At 37.2% G+C, this 14,377-nt stretch overlaps 1 long non-coding RNA gene across 3 annotated transcripts in view; it reads left to right on the forward strand.

Moving 5' to 3' along the window:
- The window catches only part of LOC143662626 (uncharacterized), a 413,209-nt gene that overhangs the window by 337,177 nt on the left and 61,655 nt on the right, over positions 1 to 14,377 (forward strand). The window contains exon 4 of one of the 3 annotated variants that reach the window (XR_013165489.1): positions 9,622 to 9,941. The exons of the other annotated variants lie outside the window; for them this stretch is intronic. This is a non-coding gene — a long non-coding RNA (uncharacterized LOC143662626). Of the gene's footprint in view, positions 1 to 9,621; positions 9,942 to 14,377 lie in introns of those variants that run through there. 3 annotated transcript variants of the gene reach the window in all.

A 14,377-nucleotide genomic window follows, 5' to 3' on the forward strand; every position in this document is an offset into this window, starting at 1 on the left:
TTGTTAATAAGTTAAAAAAAAAGAACAGTTAAGGTCCTCAAGGAAGGTTTTCACTTCCAGGTTCTACTCTGCCCCAGATCTTGAGTCCATCCTGATGAAAAGGACATTAATCCAGATTCGGTTCTGTGCTTTGCTTTCCCTGCCCTCCAACCTCTTGGAATATAGAATCCATGTAGACCTCCAGCCAAACTTGGATTCTGTTTTTCCTCTCCAAGTCCCAAACTGGCACCCACGTTGGACCTGACTCTATCTACCCTTACCCACCCTCACACCCTTGCTCCCTCTCATCTCATTTGTTTAGAATTGGACTTCTCTTACATTGGAATTCCAAACAGTATGTTAGGATAAGAATTGTGTGCTGAAATCAAACTTTGATTTAGGGGCCCAACTTTGCTCTTTTTAGGCCTTTCTTCTCCTTTGCATGGAGACCAGACCCTGCCCAGAGCCCAGGGAATAGGTCCTGCTACTCAAAGAAAAATGTCCTAAAGATTACTACCTTTTCCGACAGATTCCCAGTATTGACCACCCTCTATCTTGTTCTGCTCCCCCACTGCTCCCCCAGAGCTACACACTCTGATGTCAACCTGTATCTAAATCACAATAAGCTCTTTCAGTGAGCCAATTGTCTTGAAAAACCTAGCACACTCCACATGTTCCACAAAAAATTGTAACTGAGATAAACAGTGGGTTATGGTCTGGCTTGTTGGACCTGTTGTGAGGGGTCTCATATAGTCACAATTTTTATGTGCCTTTGAGGAGCTTACAATTTAGATGAGAAGCAAAACTAGAAGTAAAGTGATAATTTATATTTATATTTAAAATTTAATATAATCTGTATTTTTGTGATAAACAGTCCAAATTACCATGTAAGTTGTGAGTCTGAACATACTTGAGCAGGTTGTAGAAAGTGTATTAATGGAGGTGGTTCTATTCTTGAGAGTCAGACACTGCTGAGTCTTATGTCTGTAAGGAATATATTAATTTGCGTATGAGAAAAGCAATTTTCTCAAGATTACACAGCAAGCATGATACACATGAGATTCATAAATCCAAAGCACTATGTTCTTTGGAAAGGAACAAACAAAAGCCAAAACAAAAACAAACAAAAAAATAAATATACTCAATGATGGGCCTTGAAGAAGAATAAAATTTAAATTGTTTTCAAGTATGAGCAAAATAAATATGATTTGAGCCCATATGGCTTTGTCAATGTTAATCAATCATTTATGCCAATTTTCATTCAAATGGAAGAGAACAGTATGTGATTTGTTGAACAGGCTGTTATTTCTACTAATTTCATTAGAACTCTAATGGTGAGTACTACCTGGTGACTTCAGCAAGAATCAGGATACTCATGGGCACCAGTTCAGCGCAAATGTGGTCCTGAGTGATTGGGAAAGCAAGCCAGACCCATTCCGTGTGGAACCAATTAGTTCATACCTTCTCTACTTTCTCATCCTAAAATGGCTTTTTTTCCTTTTCTCCAACTGTTACCTATTTTTCAGCTTGTAGTTTCTCTAATGAGGTATTTGGTACTTAATCTTTCAGAATAATGAATAAATCTATCTCTGTGTTAAGGTGGGTCCTGTCCTGGGAGCACCATAGTGGCTTGTTGGGATGCCAGGCTGTTGTTTGTTAAGATTCTATCAGGCGTACTTCTATGAATGTGTCTGACATTGAAATTATATTACCCCACAGAGATAGGGCGTTCTGGGGATGGAGAGGCTGTGAAGACTGGTGCCTCACTGCAAAGAACATAATGACTTGCATTCACCTGTTAGAGTCTTAAGAGATGTGAAATGTATGGCATAGGCCATTCCACAAATCTGTCTTATGAATAAGAGAAAGCAGTTTTTCAAGTGCCTAAAATTCCTACCTGTGCACATAGGCCACTCTAAAGGTTCATAATGTAGCTTCTAGCCACATATAGCTAATTAAATGTGAACAATAAAAATTAAATAAAATTAGACATTAGATCCTCAGCTATACCAGCCACATATCAAGTGCTCAACAGCTTCACATGAATAGTGGCTACTATTATTGGGCTGAACAGAAATAGAACATTTCCATCACAGCACAGAGTTCCATTAACACTACTCTGGAAGAATAAACCAATGAATTTAGCATTCTCAACTACTACCCTAGTAATTGTATCAAGCTCACAGCAATATAAATAATATACAGTTGGTACATGTTTTGTCTAAACATTGGAATGAAATCTAACATCAGTCACTTGATACAGGACATTTAAAAATCTTGCACTTACTTCATGGGTCTAGAAAATAAATAATTAATGCAATTCCGCAGCCTGTGTAAACTGTCCATTTCTCAACTCCATTTGCAAAGTAAGAATCAATAAATCTTCCCAAGTGGTATATCTCATGGTGCAAGCTCAAGTTCTGCATGACAATGATTGGACTGGGACAATCATTGAATAATAACATTAAGGTGGAGCCTTGGAATCTGCATTTAACAAACTTTCCAAGGTATTCTTTCTCACAGTGCAATTTGTGAATATGTCATATGTTCTGAAAGAGAAATGACCCCTTAGTCTTTTCTGTTATTCATTTCTCAGAAAGCAGAGCCAGAATTCCTTGGTTTCAGTATTAGCTCAGGCACCTACAGCTGTTACCTAGGGGAAATAACTTTCACACAAACTCTCTGATGGACGTCTCATCCTGTATCATTGACCCAGATTGGCTGTGTCATATGCCCTTGACTGAACTTATAGCAGGCAAGCAAAATAAATTTCAAGTTCATTAGTGAATAGACTAATTAAATTATATCCCAGGGCAGGAAAAAAGAGTGAGGAAGTGCACCATCATACAATACTAAATGAAGTTAGGGAACTTTAACAAAGAGGATGAGTGAGATGGTTATTGGGCGGGTACACAACAGTTCCTGGCATAGAATCTTTTTGTTTGATACTCAAACAAGATGTGGTTATTGCTAATCCTAGGTGACAGTTAAATGCAACAACATACAGAATACTTTTAAATACTTATGCAGGTTTGCACAGCTTGTTGGTTAGAGATTTGAAGTTAGAGAAACTCTGTTCACTCAATGTACCTTCTTTCTCAGTTATCAAAGGTACCTTTCATTGGCTTGCTTTTCCACTTCTGTCACAGTCTATTTTCCTTTTATATGTCTTTCCTCCTTTCCTTTCATATTTTATTCCAATATTCCCTCTGTACATTCTCTTACCCCCACATCTTCTTGCTACCATTTTCCAAACCTCAGTTTTCCAACTTTCCCTGTCCCTCTCATTGCAAACATTGTAGATTTTTAATTTATTCACTTGGTCTTAATCATTAACCACATAAAAATCCTATGTGGCATTTAGGGACACACACACAAACACACACAAACATATATGCATTTTACCCTAAGAAGAGAAACTATTAGGAAGAAATCTGGTTCCTCTTTGCCCTCAATGGAGAAACTATACTGCAGATTGTGAGGATGTGATAAGAAAACCAAGCATGAAAACACATTTCTTCACAAAAGGAAAGGAAGCCAATATCCCAGGAGTTAGAAACCCCAAGTCCATTGCATTTTTGACAACCGTCTGGCTGCATTTTGAAACCTCATATTTATAAGCGTGCTCTCAGCTTTCCAGCTGTCCCAGGCAATGGCCTAAAATGAAGATGATAGCTTGAGGTAGGTAATGAGGAGCAGATGGGGATGGTCACTTAAGGCGTGGGATCCTGTTATCATCACCATGTATTTGGTTCCTTAATTATTAAGAAATGAGGGTTGAAAAAATTAAAAAAAATGTAATGAGCATTTTCAAATGGGATGTGTTTACGCAAAATACCCATGAGAAAGCACCTGTTCTGTTTACGTTCTTTACTGTAAGAATGTTATTGGGTTTTTCGTCTGCTTGTTTTTGTTTATTTCAAATACTAGGAAGCATTTTTGTCTTTGATCCTTTGATTATAGTTACAAAAGTTGTATTTATCTTCAAAGAGTCAAGTTGTCTAAGAGAAGCAGCATTTGTCTGAGCCTGTATCATCATAGATACAGTCTACAATAAGCATGGTAATTCTACCATTTGGGGTTCTTCATCTGCAATTTTTGACTTTGGTTTATTTATTTGTAAGGTAGGAATAATTTTGAGGCTAGTTATATGTATCAAAGCCTACTCCCAAGTCAGTGAAGACTTTCTGGGATGATTAGAACATTGTTAAAAGAGAAAAAATTTAGTTTGGATTCTCATGTGGTTTAATTGATGTCAAAAGTTGCAAACAACATTGTAACAATAAAGACAAGTGTCTTGATCTCCAGCTTAACTCCTATCTTCTGTGCAGCCATCTCATAGATTCCCATTATTATATGCAGTACACATGACTACTGTCTGCAAAAACCACCTTCTTATTAGGGAAAAGGAGTTAAAATACAAGTGCCTTCTCTTCTACAAAGAGCCACTTGTTAGAACATGTAAAGCCACTGATATCTTCAGTGTAAAGTTGGGGTCCAACTTTTATCAACTGAATGGACAAAAAAAAAAAGAGTATGGGCTTTTTTCCTTTAAGTAGTTGAAGGTGTTTGAGATTTGTTCAGTAAAATGGTAAAATGTTATGTTTATTTAACTACCTGATAAGCCATTTTCGAACCAAATTTAAGAGTTACTATGAAAAAAGCTAAACTCATTAAACTCCTTCAGAGAGTTTATTATAACCATTTTGAAAATGGAGACAACAGAAAAGAAACCATGACCTACCTTTTCCCTGCTTTTCATAAAAGAGGGATTGTCAAACGCTAATCCCTGGGCCATGTTCAGTCTACTATCTGTTTTTGTAAATAAACTTTTATTGGAACACAGCCATGACCATTCCTTATGTATTTTCTGTGGATGCTTTTGTACTACAACAACAGAATTGAGTAGTTGAAACAAAACAGGTTGTCTGAAAAGTTTAAAATATTTACTATCTGGCTCTTTACACAAAAAGTTTGCCAACCTTTGCTTAAAAATGGCAACCAATGCTAGTATTATCCAGAAAGACAATTTGGGCAACTAATCATGGTTTATTTAGCATTTAAGATAGATAAATGCAAGAAGGGACGGCTCTATAAAGTGTGATTCCTCTTTTCACTCTCTCGTTTTTTTTTTTCTTCTCAGAAGCCACCTTTTTTCTTAAAATCCCTTATCCACTAATATTCTAAAAGAGAAAAAATAGCAGAGAAAGAGATTAGAAGAACAGTGCTGATGATGAGTTACTCAAATAGAAAATATTTGGAGACACTCATGATATGAAGAGGCTTGCCATGATATGACGTAACATGCCAAATGATACAGTCTTGATTATAAATTTCTAAACCTGGTAGCACTTTATTATTTTTATATGTTTTCTATACGTATTTTTTTTCTCTCATGCTTCCACCAGTGCAGCTCAGTTGATAATTGTATATGCCATATAGGACAAAGTTCTGTGTCTTGGGGTGAGACAATCTTTAGAAATGAGTTTCCAGCCAACCACTTTTTATTTGGCTCTCAGAAAAGTCTTAGGCTCTCTGGGGGGCAGATGAATATGTAATTGTATAATTAGGCTAGCACTGTTCCTGTTTCTCCTATAATATTGTCCAGCTGGGCCACAGGACAAGGTCACTGAACAGCAATAGACTAAAAATGGAAATTGGCTGATTGTTGAAGCTGATGGGAATGACCTGCTGTGGACTGTTATGCGTGGGCATACGGCCTCATAAGATCTCCTATATTAAAATTCCCCTTTTATTTCACCCAACTTTTTCCTAATGAGTTTTTTTTTTTTTCTCCTCGACCTCACTTACTTTTGGGCAGAATACAAAGTCGCCAGGAGATTTTGCTTGAAAGATAGAAGAAAGCTTCCCATCCCAGAAGAAATGACATCCCACAGCCTGTCCCAAGCCTTAAAACTCCACTATTAGTGCATCATCCCTTAACGCTAAGAAGCCAGGGCAGGAGTATGAAATTCAGCCATCAGTGACCAGAGTTGGGTCACCCCACTGCAAACTGTGTTCCTCTAAATTTCCTGTTTTTCACAAGCTATAGGTTCCTTGGATGTAAAAATGAAATATTTCTAATAATTTAAAAAATGTTTTAAGGATCAAATTAGATAATGTATATGAACTGTTCATTATAAATTATGAAGTTATAATTAGGGCATTGTTTCTGTAAGTGTCCCATTTCAAATCCCAGCTGCCTCATGGAGGCAGGCATCATTCTCACTCTGCCTATATAATTTTATTAGATCATTTTCCTCTTGACAGCTAAGGGCAGGCCAGTGAGCAGTGGTCCTCTAATGGTGGGAAAAGGAGAAGAAGGATACAATTGGGGGCACTGCCTGTTTTAAAAAGTGATCTCTATGCATTTTTATGCATTTCAAGAAACTATAAAAAGAAAAAACAGGTTTGGGTAACAGGAAGAAAACACAGTTATCTAATTGTGAGTTCGCAGTCACTATATACAAATTCCATCTAACTGAAATTATAGCAAAGAGGAGTCCCTATTCCAACAACTGTTTTTGTTGTAGCAAAGCAAAGGAGATTGAATTGGATTTGTTGCAAATTCCTAACCAAATGGGAAGGCTTTAGTTTAAAAAAAAAATAATTTCCTAGGGAATGAATGAGCCTCAGGAATATAACTCTGGCCTTGCATAAATCAAAAAGAAAACAGAATAGAAGGGCAGGCTTGCCAAATGCTTATAAATCAAATATGCCCAAATAAGCTGCATTCCTAATAAAGGCATGCAAATAGCCCGGGAAAGAGGCGTGCAAATCACTCTGCATGTAAATCACAGTAAGTGGGTGCTAATAAATTTCAGCTTGACTGAAATGGCAAAATTTCACAGGAATTAGTAGAAGGTGGGAATATTTAGAAAGCAGATGGAATACTCTTAATCATTTGATCAAGTACAACTGAATCCTATAAATTATTTTAACACATTTCTGTAGTTTCCAGTATTATCATGGAATAATTCCTATACTGAGTAAGTCCATTTTCTAGGCTTTACATTTTACTTTATCTTACAGGATTCCTTCCATGTTCGAAAGCTTCCCACTCTGCTCATGTTAGCAAAGTCTCCAGTTAAGGATTAAGTGAGTTCTGCAGGTGCCTGTAACTAGAATTGCCTTCCTGTTTTTCTAACCTTATTGATTCTCAAGGCAAGATTTCTTATCATGGAAAACATTGTAGTTTTCCCTCCCCTGCATCATTTAATCTCCTCTCTTCCTCTCTTGGCTATAAAGGTATTTATTATTAAACTGAGTAATTGTATGATATAACTCTGAGAGATATTTAAAGATGCCTTAAAAGACAAAACTGTTTTTTGGGTAGGTTTTGTTTTCACCCACATTAGTAGCATTTCTGTGCCACTGTCTATCTAAACCACTGTTGATATCTTCATTCTCTTGAGATCTGAAGAATAATAATAGATAGGATTTGACATGAAGAGCTGTGGAAATGAAAGCTGTATTCCAAAAAATTTTAGTGGTGATTGATTTATATTAGCTTTGAGTCACACTTGAGTTTGTCTTTTAAACATGTTATTGGGGGTGGAACACATTTCTGGTGGTTGAATTGTTACCTAAGGGAAAAGGTGGCTCTGCAACCATCTTTGATCACTGGGGTCATCCATTGAATACTTCAAGTGAGTTTTATTGGCCTAGGCCCAGACAGACTGAACTACTTAATCTGCTATTAAACCTATGCTGGAAGCAGTGATTTGAAGAACAGAGAAGTTTCTTTGTCAAATGGTTTTAGATAGTTTGAGGCTCAAATTCCTACAATCACACCTTCCTCACAGGAAAGTACAGTGTTCATTATAATCCTACAAAGAACTATGTTTTTGTAGATGTTGTATGCTTGCATTTTACACACTTCCTAAACTGGCCAAATATAGACAACTTACTTCATTCTGTACAATGTGGTGCAAGAATAGCATCTGAATTGTGTTCTGCTTCTACTCCTTCTGTGGAAAAATCTTAAGTTGGAACAGTCAAATAGGTGAGGATGATTTGATGTAGTAAGGAAGTGGAACCTTCTTTGAACCCTCAACTAATCTCTACCTGGCCCTATAAAACAGACTCGGTGCCCCACTGAGACCTGCCAAGGCAATCCTCTTAAGCTAAGAGTTCTAGGAAAAAACTCATCCCAGCCCATATGACTAAAGTTCAACCCTGTTCCAGTAACACTCATCTAGATGACGATTGACTCTTCGAATGCTCTACAGTTACATATATTTAAGTGCATGTACGCAATTACTTCAGTCATATGTAGTAATTGCCAGTATGACTATACATCAAATGTGTAGAGGCTAAAAGAACCACCCCTATCTAGGAAACTTTGAATTTTGCCTGATTCTTCTGGGATGGATTTGGAAAGACAAAAATGGACAACATAGGGCTTGCATACAGGATGGAACATATGAGCAAGCTGCTAAGGCGAGAAAATAAGATGGTAAGAGTGAATTAAATTAATAGTGTTGGCAGTGAGTGCCATGAAAGATGGCAATGGAAGTTAGAGAAATAAGGAAAAATATACTGGTTATAGAAGTTCTTCCCTTATAAGCAATGGGAGGCCATAGTTGTTTTAACAGATTCAGGCAATGGATATCTTTGGTCAAGTGTGTTTGTAGGACTATAACAAACCTAGAAAGGTGATGAATTGAAAAGTAAGCCTCTTACACTGCTTAAAGTTGAGAACACATTTCCTGTGCCTAAGGACTCACTCTGCATGGAGACATAGCCCTCCTGATGTGGCTGGAGGCTTTCGCCCAGCCTCTCTTAGAAGTGTGACTCTCCTAAACTAGGATAATAGTTGATATGTTACCCTGGGCTTCCCTTCAGTTTCTTGTTTATAGATTTAGTAATCATTAATTAATGTAATTTGCTCGTTGACTCCATGGAGATAAAATACTGGAGAGACATTTCAGTGACTACAAGGGTTGAGTACCCATATAAAATGAATATTATGGAATGAAACATAATCAAATATCAAATAGAATATGAGTTAGGAAATCCATGAGTGTATGACTCACTAAGCTTTTTGTGACTGAGGAGAATGGGAGACCCCTGGTCAGAGAAGGTGGTCATATGTAACCAATTAGCTAGCAGACCTTTGAATAAGTAGCATATTGTCATAGGAGCAAAAGAGGAAGAAAGTCCAGCTTTGCCTTCCTCACCCTTGTGGCTGGGGTCAACTCTACTTAACCTACCCATTCACCTGGATCCAGCCAGATTCACCTCCATCTTAAAGGTTTTTTGACCACCCCATCTGAGAACTGTTTCTCTCTTCCCTAAACAACTCTAGTACTTACTAACCTTTTATTTTGGCAAATAATGATGCACTTCTTATGTGATACCTGTCATTCAATTGTATTTAAGATTTCATTCTTATTTTATGTACACTTATCATCTCTCTTCCAAACTAAACTGCAAGCTACTTGAAGGCAAAGACAAGACTCACTGCTCTCCATTTCCTGAAGTTCTGAAGCATTGAGCACAGAGTGTCAAGTGAATGGCTGATATTTCAATATGCTGCTGTCTTCCAAGCATGAAGGAGAATATGAATCTTATTCTTTGGCATGAAGGTCCAAGCATTTAATCTCTGTCCCGGCTGATATAACTTTGTTCTTGTCCTAGGAAAGGGTGTGTTCTTTTCAGCTTGAGCAACTCGGGTGGCCATGAATAGAGGAAGTGGATCATCAACAGTGCATTGGACAGAGACAACGCAGAATCATTTCACCTTGTCAGAGCTGAAGCTGTAGCCATAGCCGAGAAATCACCTGTCTCATGAGACAGCTAGTCATCCATGGCCAATCTCCTTGAGGAAATGAATGTTCTTTAAAAACAAGTTAGAATTCTAAAGGGATATAGTCTAGATGTTGACAAAGGAAATGTTTGCTTCTAGAAGAAAGGCACTTGAACAAAACAGCTTAGAATTCTGTATTAAATAAATTCATATCAGCAAATATTTATTGAGCACTTCTTATATATACAGTGTTGTATAGCAAAGAGAGAACTTTAATACTGAGTCCTTAGATGGAAATTACTTGGGAGAAACAGACATACACCATGATTAAAAGTGCACCCTGGCTAAGTTATGGGCCAATTTTATGCTACAGATATAATTGCCGTAGGATTTTGGGACTGACAGAATGACTGCAGCAGTATTTCTAATGTAATCACCACTGATGCTTGCTAAAATGAAGATTCCTAATCTATACCCCATCAAAAGTGAGTCAGCATGTCTGAACCAGATGCCCAGGTCACTGCTCTCTATACCCACCTAAGTTTAAGAATCATTGTCTTATCAGCAAGGGCATTGAAGAAAAATATTAGGGAATAGGTAGGATAGAAGATTCTGAAGATAGACTCTGGCCCATTTTCCTTTCTATTCTATTTCCTTAGTCACTAGTCAGTCAAAAGAAACTGCTGGTGATGGGTTGAGGGGAGAAATATCCTGGTAATTGCCTCGGAATATTTTTATATGATATATTAATTCTGTGCTTGGCATATCAATTTTAAGGTCTAGTTATTCTTCTCTAAAGCTAATTGCACCATTGTACAGAAATATGTTTTACTTGAGAGAATGGTTTATAGAGAACATTTTAGTAGCCAAACGCAATGGTTTTGTCTGCATTTATAAACACAACTGCAGTGACATGAAAGAGAGGAAAATTGGGTACCGGTTGAATCAACTACTATACCTTTGCCTGTGGTTTTCAAACTTCTTACTTAGTATCTCATTTTGGCAGTTTGTGAAAACTGCATTTGAGAGCTTTGTGAAAAGGTCATCAGATAACATAAAGAACAACAGAGTATGTGTGGGTACACATGCAAACACACACACACACCCCACATAGTAGTCCTTACAGAGTAGCATTTATAAACTCTTGGTACCAAGTTGAGAAAATGTTTTTTTATAGGTGTGTGGCATGCATGAGCAGACATACATTCATGCTTTGATTTCCTTTTAATGGTCACAAACTTTGGTCTAATTTCTTAGGTCAATGAGATGCTAATCAAGCAGTTGAAGACAGAGAGCCTAGTGAAATAATCAAATGTGAATTTGTCCAGGGGGACCCTCAACTTTGAATTGGGAAAGAAGAAATTGTCACGTTGATTCCACTGGAGACAGGCTTCCTGTTACTAAGCGGCCCCTGGGGATTCGCTACCTGATTTGTTCTTCATCAAGTTGGCATCTCAGTGACAGGGCAATTGTAATTAGAATGAATAAAATGAGAGAAGTGCCAACTCTCTGCCTATAATGCAGACTGTGACATTAAAGAAACATTGCAGTTTTGTTATTTTTGTTTTTTAAGACATTACAAACAGGTAGTAGGTCTTTGCCTACTGGGATGCCTTCTATAAAATTCAGACCCATCTTGGTAAACAAAGAAAATATGATAAGACTTGTACTCCAGATGTGCATATATCTTACCATTTTGGATTTTAGACTGTCTTTTGAATCGTCTTATTTTTCATGATTGTACTTGCAATGCACAGGCAACGAAGAATAGGGATAAAGAGGAAGTATAAAAGAAGATTCCTGCTATACTGTTGCCTCTCAGGTCATTGTCGCTTTGAAAGAGTTGGATAAAAGTAATTTGGGCTACAATAATAAAAAGTATAGTCACTTACATATAATGAGATATATGCAAAGTGAAGGTAGAACCTGCCTGATTTTTTAATTAGACCTTGACTCAGCATTGAACTTGAACAGAATCCAAATAAATTCTTACAAGACATCTTTTGATTCTCTTCTCTTTCTACTGAATACAAAAGAATCACTTGGATTTCTAAGGGGATTATAGGAGGTAATCTATCTATTAGAATCTTCGGGACACATAAAATCTTAAAATGACAAAAGCCATTAGGCTCCAATATCTCGTTCCTTTGTTCTCATGTCTAATCTGAACTCTTTATAGGTATGCTAAGGAATTTCTCATTCATTTTGCTCTATCATATTTGGAAGGAAAAAATAATATTTTCCCATCTGCAAAATAAGGTTCCCAGTTATCATTACTGTCCTGTGACTTTCCTTTTACTCCTGGTCAATCTGTGCCATGCTCTTTACAACTCTGTTCTTCTGTTCATGTGTGTGTGTGTTTCTCCTCCTCTCTTCTTTGCCAAATTGTAACCATCTTTAAAGCTCCACCCAGACCTCATCCATTCAAATTGCCTCTATTTTTCACAGTCATTTAATTCAGTGTCCTTTGTTTCAGAATACTTATGACATTCTCATAGAGATGTGAAGATACTTTCTGACATTGAACAACAGATAATGAAATAAATGTTTCTTCTCTAACACTTGGCAAGTAGTATTTGCTTACCAACAAATATTTATTCAAACAGTTACTATGGCCCAGGCACTATTCTAGGAGCTGGGGATATAGCAGTGAGCAAAACAGACTCACATCCTTACTTTTCTCTAAGTTGTATGCTTGTGGGAGATGCAAACACTAAACAGTATATACATGTGTAACAAAACTTTATAATATATTAGGTGATAAATGTTGTAGAAATCATTTTAGCAAAACAAAGAAAGAATCACAGATACCAGTTGTAGACAGAGGAGGAAGGAACTACAGGTTGAACATTTAGGTAGAGAGGTCAAGTTTGCCCCCCTTGAGAAGAATCCTTGGTCACAAACATGAAGAATTTTGTGGTGGCATTTTTGATCACCATGTTTGTTTCTGAGAGAAGGTTCTCTGGCCAACGAGATGGAGGTGAGGAAATGGTTCAGGTATACAAGTGGGATAATATCATTCTCAGTAGAGGAAACAGCAGTGCCAATTTCTTAAAGTGTGACCTACCCTTAGTGTGGAATGAACAGGCCAGTGGGGATAAGGTAATAAAGTTAAACTGGGGTGGGGGGCAGGGTATGCAAATCTCATAGACCTACAGACAATTGCTAAAACTTTGGCTTTTATTCTGAGTGAGATGGAAACCTTTGGAGAGTTTTGAGCAGAGTAGCATCACTATCTCACTGACATGTTTAAAGGATCACTCTGACTACTGTCTTGAGATAGGCTGCCTGGGAGAAGCGGGGCAAGGATGCAGAAAGCAATTGCAGTGCTCCAACTGAGAGTGTTTGGCAGCTCATATCACAGTAATACCAGAGGAAGTGCATCATCTAGTATATACCCAAAGGCAAAATGTTGATTAGGTGGTTAGATGCACAAACCTGAAATTCAGGAAGAAACCAAGGGCTAAAAAAGCAGGACATCTGTACACTGATGTTATTTGGAGTAGCAAGACTGAGTAAGCTTATAAGACTGAAACAAGCCTTACTTGAGTCTGTGATTACTCTATTTTTTGTCTAGATTGGAGTCCTCAATCTTTGAGACTTCCCAGCATCTTTGAAGGGCATACAACCATATGACCAGTTTGGTTTAAATGATGTCAAATAATTTGTTCTTTCCCCTAATGGAGTCAATCAGTATTATGACCCCAAATCCAGTCAATTATGTTCAGATATGGATACATGGCCTATGATATAGTTGCAGTTTTTGTTAGCACTTCCCTCTTTGAGAGAATGTTCCCCAAATCTTGGGAGATTAGCATAGTTTGCTATTTGTAGACATGTTCAATCATTCTATTGAAAGGTGCTTTTGTGCCTTAACAATTTATTTCACGTCGTAAGTCAACCATCTGTCGTGCAGACTAGGAATCATTTGCCTGTCCAGCTGAAATCTCAGAGGTTTCATCAATGTTATTATTTTCTTTAGAAAATTAATGCTACTTCCTTATTCAAAGTAAAAACAAAATAATGTTTATGTTAAATACTTTAGGGGAAGTTTTCTTTTCTTTTCTTTTTTTTTAAATAAGTAACTTCTATGCCTTCTTAAATAGATTACTCAGAGTATAATTTCTGCTTTCTTTGCTTTCAGAGTCATTGTTATAAACAAAAATTGTGGTTCCAGGCCATAAAACTCTCTAGACTTATCCCTCTCACAATGGCCCTGTATTCTACATTCTTGATGCTTTATCTCAGGTTAGTATTTCTGCCTCCTGCCTGAGCAGTCTGCCAGCACCAGTCTCTTCTTGCCGTTATCAGTATTTCTTTACTTCTTCTAATCTGCTGCATTATTTTATATACAATTGCCCAAGTAAGGGCCTGAGGAGGCTATATGTTCTTCCTTCAGCAGACTTAAGAACATGGAAATAGTTATCCTTTCTGTTAAGAACCTTTGCTTTTTTTAAACCCTTTTCTCTTTTTTCCTACAGCTTGTAGTTTGGGAACAATAATACAGAAGAGCTTAGTTGTTGAAAATTACCTGCTGGTGAACAGGCCATTGCTATAACGATACATACATAAGCCTTCCTGCTTTTCAAAGAACTTTTATTATTTTGTCATGTGGTACCTGAAACAACCCTTGGGCAAGAAAATACA

This window comes from Tamandua tetradactyla, chromosome 18 (assembly GCF_023851605.1).
Source record: "Tamandua tetradactyla isolate mTamTet1 chromosome 18, mTamTet1.pri, whole genome shotgun sequence".
Classification (NCBI taxonomy): domain Eukaryota; kingdom Metazoa; phylum Chordata; class Mammalia; order Pilosa; family Myrmecophagidae; genus Tamandua; species Tamandua tetradactyla.